Source organism: Podarcis tiliguerta, assembly GCF_965153285.1.
Source record: "Podarcis tiliguerta genome assembly, chromosome: 16".
Classification (NCBI taxonomy): domain Eukaryota; kingdom Metazoa; phylum Chordata; class Lepidosauria; order Squamata; family Lacertidae; genus Podarcis; species Podarcis tiliguerta.
This window is the reverse complement of record NC_139549.1, coordinates 32,211,381-32,217,790: the sequence shown is the minus strand read 5'-3', so window position 1 is coordinate 32,217,790 and position 6,410 is coordinate 32,211,381. Positions and strand designations below refer to the sequence as shown.

Below are 6,410 nucleotides of genomic sequence, written 5' to 3'. Positions count from 1 at the left end.
TGTATTCCTTTCTCTCCTGCTTATATCCACTCCCCCTCCTTTTTTTGCAAAAATGACCAAGGCAATCCAAACATCTCTTAACCTGAGAGTAAGCCCCAAAAGGACTTCTGAGTAGATATGGTTAGGACTGCACTGTGCTACATTTATTGAGGCATAAGCCCATTTCAATAGATGCATGACGATTTTTTTGAGAGACGATGCTCTCTACTGGCGACATTTTGTAACACAAGGGGCATGAATTTGAGAGTTCAGGAAAAGTTGGCTGTAAGCACAAGTCAGGGCTAGTCCTGCCATGAGGTGGATTGCCTCAAGCGGCAAATTAAAAGGCAACAAATTATTAGTTGTTAAGATGACAATTTCACTACCCTATTTGGGAAGGCTGTGGATTTATTGTTGCAGAACCAAAAGGTCATGGGTCATCTTAAAACATAAATTCTAGCTCTTTCATATATTCCGCCCATGGTATATACACATGGTATTTTCCACTTGACTCATTTGATGACTGCCAGTGAACATTGCCTGGTTTTTGTGGTCCTTGTAACTATTAATCAAGCACTTGGTTGCTCCATGCTGTAAAAAGGAGATGGGGTGAATCAATTTAACAAAAACCAGCAACCCAAAACTCAGCCTAAACAACAACAGCAAAAGGAGCCAAGTCCAAGGCGCTGAAGACCAACTTATTTGAAAAACACTCCATTAAATGTATTGTAACATAATGAGTTTCAAGTGCAATTGTTCTTCATCAGAGGCAAGAATAAAGTGTTCTCTAATTTTCAATATATAAATTCAATAAATAATAATAAATGTAAGAATTTTAAGGTCATATATATAAAAAATAAATGTTCATAACTGTATATATAAACCACGTCTGAAACCCCACAGAAAAGGTCCTGAACAAATTGACCTCAAATATTTCTCTGCAAGGTCAAAGTGGGAAACCTCCCCAATGTCTCTTTCCTCACAAATCCTGTCTTAAGGGCACATTCAAGATATGAACAGGGTGTGAGCCTGTGACCTAGATTCAGGAATTAGTTATCATAACGAAAGAGTGGCCAGGATGCCATTTAATCCAATCAGCTAACCTGCCAGACAGGAAGAAACACACCCAGATTTCTGCTCCTTCTCTTATGTATTAAGGGGGTGGTCTGGGCTACACCCCTTCTGTGATGTATTCTGTGATGTATTTATGATGCTTCTGGGGGGTGATCTTGTTCTCCAGGGCGGGCAATTTCAAATGTCTATATAAGGGTTTGTGCGCCTGTGCTAAGAAGTCTCCTCCCCGCCGCCCTGTGTGTGGGGGGGAGCACCCTGTTGCAACAGCTTTAATAAAGATCAGGCTTACTAGCTGCCTTGCTTCTCAATATTCTCTGGTTGGCCTGTTATTTTCTCCTACCGATAGAGAACCTAAAAAGAGGACTCTGTACGGGCTCTTGGGTACCCCATAAGGGGAAAAGAGCAGTTTTTTCCTTATAAGAAATAATAAACATGCTCATATCAAAACAAGATTCTGAAAATAAGACAATATTGCTTCTGATGGTAAAAGGTAAATATAAAGGACCCTTGGACGGTTAAGTCCAGTCGAATTCGACTATGGGGTGCGACACTCATCTTTGCTTTCAGGCAGAGGGAGCTGGCATTTGTTGACAATACAGTGGTACCTCGGGTTAAGAACTTAATTTGTTCCAGAGTTTTGTTCTTAACCTGAAACTGTTCTTAACCTGAGGTACCACTTTAGTTAATGGGGCCTTCCGCTGCTGCTGTCAAACCGCCGCCGCGCAATTTCTGCTCTCATCATGAAGCAAAGTTCTTAACCCGAGGTACTATTTCTGGGTTAGCAGAGTCTGTAACCTGAAGCGTCTGTACCAGAGGTACCACTGTATTGCCTTTGATGGACAGCAGCTACTCAAAATGGGTCAGGCACCACAACACATTTGCTAGAGTGTTTTTCAAAGAAAATCAATGTTCAGCACTTTGGGGTTCACCTTTCCTTTCTTTTTCTTTTTCTGTTTCGTGTTGCCCAGCCAACGTAAAAGAAAGTAGGAACATGTAAATCTAGTAAGTCTACAGGAGATGTAAACTTTGAATTGAAGCAAAATGATTGTATTTGCTTTTGTTATGCCCAAACTTGTGAGTTGTTTTAGGCTTCCATTTGGGGTTAGTTTTGTTTTTGCCTCTGAAATGCATCTCTGGCTTGAAGCAGTCTTCTAACTTGAAGAAAGGTCCTCTGGAAAATAGGGGTGGGGTTTGTAGCCTCCCCCTGCTCCTGGACACCTCACTTCAACTATTTCCATTCCTACAGCAGGAAATATAAAATCAAAACTGCTTTTAAATCGTGAGTCATAGGAAAAGAGGAAGCTGCCTTATACTCAAGTCAGATTACTGGTTCATCTACCTCAGAAGCAGCTCTCCAGGATTTCAGAAACATAAAAATACAAAATGAGAACACAAAATACAGTGATACCCCGGGTTAAGAACTTAAATTCATTCTGGAGATGTTCTTAATCTGAAACTGTTCTTAATCTGAGGTACCACTTTAGCTAATGGGGCCTGTAACCTGAAGCATCTGTAACCTGAAGCATCTGTAACCCGAAGTACCACTGTACATAATTAAACAAGAACAAAAACTCCAATAGGGATCTTCTACATACTGTGATAGCCTGGGGGGACCCCCTAAACTCTAGAAATTAATAAATGATAGGATTTTGATCATTTGAGGTGTGAAGGGAGAAATATAAACTGCAGAGGAATTCCTGGGCTTGGAAGCTTGCCAGGGTAACTGGGTGTGAGGTGTCAGGAAAATAAAGTTTTGAGCAGGGGTTGCTAGGAGTAAGAAGGTCCATGGAGTAAGATCCATCTTTAGGCAGGCTAGCTGAAGGCTGAGGACGAGATGATTGGACAGTGTTCTCGAAGCCACAAACATGAGTCTGACCAAACTGCGGGAGGCAGTGGAAGACAGTAGTGCCTGGTGTGCTCTGGACCATGGGGTCACGAAGAGTCGGACACGACTAAACAACTAAACAACAACAACAAGCTGAAGGCTGGCTGGGAGAGATGCCTTGGACTCTGGGGCTGCATATTCCTTACTCCACAAAGAATAATGGGAACTGTAGTTTACCCCTCACAGAGCTTCAGTTCTCAGCACCCTCAATGAACCAGTACTCAAAACTGGAACATTTGCAGCTATCACAGTGGAAACAGAAAACGCAGAAACTGGTAGTCTCTGAAGAACTAAAGACAAGGCATTAGCTGGAAAAGGATAAGAGGATCACTTTATGACAGGACATCATTTTTTATTGCACACACAACGGATCCACAATGGCACCCAGCCACCTCACTTGCACCTGACAACTTTGGGACAATGTTTTCCTATAAGGACCCTGTGTTTGGAGGGTATGGAGTGGGAAGTGCATAATGTTGGATGGGGAGGGGGGATAGTCATTATTTAGAAAAATCAATAAAATATATTTTAAAACAACAACACACAGCAATGCATGACCACTGAATAGGGGAGGCCAGGCGCTCCGGTACATTTAAACAGCTGCATAGAAAAGCGAATTGCTGCCTTTCCAACCGCACCTTGTGAAATTCCCTTTTGTACGCCACTACTAAAAGCCCAGTCCTCTTATGCATCTGGCTCCCTAAACACTGAACCGCTCCTATTCTGCGATTCCCCCACCCGTGCCAAAAAACAAAGCAAAACAAACAAACAAAAGTTTTAGACCAGTTCTTTGGCACCAGGCTTGGTGGCAGAAAGTCAAACGTCACAAAACCACCCAGAGCAACTTCCCTCCCGGCAGGTCCGACCACATAAACCGTCCGCCGCCGTGTGCGTAGCGGTGGTGGGGAAACACCGAACCCCTTTCCTGGTTCCGCCCTCGGGACGGCCCCACCCTTGTTTTGACTTCTAACCTTCCCCTCCTTCCCACCCCCACCTCCGTCTTTTCCTCCGAGCTTTGGCGCACCGTGACGGGGGCGGGATCCGGGAGGTGCTTTTTTGCCGGCGGAAGGGGAGATAATCACACACCTAGCCCCGCGCCGACGGTTCTCGGCCCAACAACCCGGGCGGTTGTTTCCGGGGGGACGGGAAAAAACGTCGCGCCCCTTTGGCTGGGCTGGAGATGCTGTAGCAGCGCCACGTCTCGGGCAGGAGGGAGGGAGAGAAAACATGGGAGTCCAGCTCGGGCAGGTCAGTGGGGAGGGAATGGGGCCTGGCTCGGGGTGGGTGGGGGGAGGGGGGATTGGCTTGACTCCCGCCCCTCCACAGCAGCTGGGTGTCTTGGGGTTGGTGGGCGCTGCCAGGGGGGAGGGCAGTGGTAGCTGGAGGTGGCAGGCAGATGTTTGTTTTGAGGAGGAGGAGGGTGGAGGAGATCAGCTGAGCTGGAGAGGGAGGGGAGCCTCTGTGTCTTTCTCTGTGTGTCTATGTAGTATGAGAGAGGAAACATATTAGTGCATATAATGTATTTTGGGAAATATTTGGAATGGTCTCTGGTACTGTGTTTAGAATTCTAGGGCAGACCAATCCTATTTTTGTGTGTGTGTCTATGTGTATTACATATGAAGGAGAGGATGCAATAGTGGATGTTGTGCATTTTAAGGAAACAATCGAATGCTCAGTGGCATAAATATGTTTAAAGATCTAAGATATTGATTCCCAAGCCTATGCATGCCTAATCAGAAGTAAGCCCTACTTAATTCAGTGAGACTTAACCCTCAGGAAGGTAGGCATAGGATTGCAGCCTAAGAACTATGTAGCCTGGAATGAAATTAATAATAATAATAATGTGCTTTGAAGTTCTTCTTAGATCTCTGCACAAAAACAATCTAATGTAGTGTGTGTTCTGTGTGTAAGAGAGAGGCATGCAGCTGGCTAAAAGGAAGAGGATGGAGACTTGAGCAATGGAGATGTATTTATGCCCTTATATGTGATTTTTCCTGCCTTCTGAATAGGAGTTCAGGGCACTGTGCATGGCCCCTCCCTTTTTTTATATGCATTGCAACTCTGAGAGGTTGAAACTGAGTGACAGGCCCAAGGTTGCTCCATGAGAAGATTTTGGCCGAGTTCTGTGCCCGGCTGGAACGAAGTGTTAACTTTTAGGATGGAAAGGAACTCGGTGTTTGGAAGTCTGAGTGTATCGGAGCTGAATGTATGTTGTTGGTTTTTCATTGCATTTCTGCCTCAAGTTTCTTCATTCATGAACCCTGAGGTAATGTTCATCAGGGTTCTTGGGCATTCAGGAAAAAAGATCTTTTCCCAACAGATCCAAGCCTGTTGAGGTTCAGACCATAGCCTTAGGTCTGAGTGAATTTTTGGGAGTCAGCAGTTGAGTAAAATGCTAAATTTAGATCACCCTAGAGCACCAGAAAACATTTTGATGCAAGTTACTCTATGAAAATTACTCTAAATTTCCTGAAAACCTACTTTACTGGTTTAATGATACAAAGCCTGTGTTTTTCTGTTTTGTTCAGTACCCTCACCTCAATTGGTAAAAGCCTCAGCGCCTAGGGCTTGCCGATCGAAAGGTCGGCGGTTCAAATCCCCGCGGCGGGGTGCACTCCCGTTGTTCGGTCCCAGCGCCTGCCAACCTAGCAGTTCGAAAGCACTCCCGGGTGCAAGTAGATAAATAGGGACCGCTTACTAGCAGGAAGGTAAACGGCGTTTCCGTGTGCGGCTCTGGCTCGCCAGAGCAGCGATGTCACGCTGGCCACGTGACCCGGAAGTGTCTCCGGACAGCCCTGGCCCCCGGCCTCTTGAGTGAGATGGGCACACAACCCTAGAGTCTGTCAAGACTGGCCCGTACGGGCAGGGGTACATTTACATTTACATTTAGACAACAGTAACTGCTTTAGTCCCAGAGACTTAAAATATTTATAAATGGCAGTGATCTTTTAATTCTTGGTGAAAAGTATGAGTATGCAAGGCTTTTGATCACACAAACCATAACTAAACAACAAAGCCATATAATAGTGCTCTATTATTTTCAACAGGGATTGCTATTTTTGGTGCATGATCTATCTTCTCATTCAATCTGATCTCTCTAAAACAGAGTTGGAGAACATGTGGTCCGCCAACTGTTGTTCCCATTGGCCTCAGCCAGCATGGCCAGTGTTCAGGGATGCTGGGAATTGTAGTCCAACAACAGCGGGAGGGCCACAGGTTCTTCGGTATCCCAGAGGTTCCTTAGGAACTAGTTGATGAGGAAAGGCTCCCTTTAAAGTAGGATGCTTAAACTCTGCTGGTCTAAAGGTTGCATTTGATTTCCATGGTTCTTCTTTCCTCTCCAATGCAACTTTTGCTATCATGTCTCTCTTTTCAATCTGACCATCCTTGCACGGCAGTGAACCCTCCTCACAGCCCACTCTTGTCCTAATTCATTCGTCTGCAATATGATATGAGTGTTGGTTGCTCTGCC

The 6,410-nt window shown here is 45.0% G+C and overlaps 1 protein-coding gene across 7 annotated transcripts in view; it reads left to right on the top strand.

Annotated features, from left to right (window-relative positions):
• Positions 1-3,810: 3,810 nt before the first annotated feature.
• The window catches only part of GOLGA3 (golgin A3), a 49,303-nt gene continuing 46,703 nt past the window's right edge, over positions 3,811-6,410 (top strand). For 5 of the 7 annotated variants that reach the window (XM_083418088.1, XM_083418092.1, XM_083418090.1 and 2 more), the window contains exon 1: positions 3,829-4,186. The gene's annotated coding sequence lies outside the window, so the exon portion shown is untranslated. Of the gene's footprint in view, positions 4,187-6,410 lie in introns of all 7 variants that reach the window. The other 2 variants (XM_083418091.1, XM_083418093.1) reach the window with 2 other exon arrangements.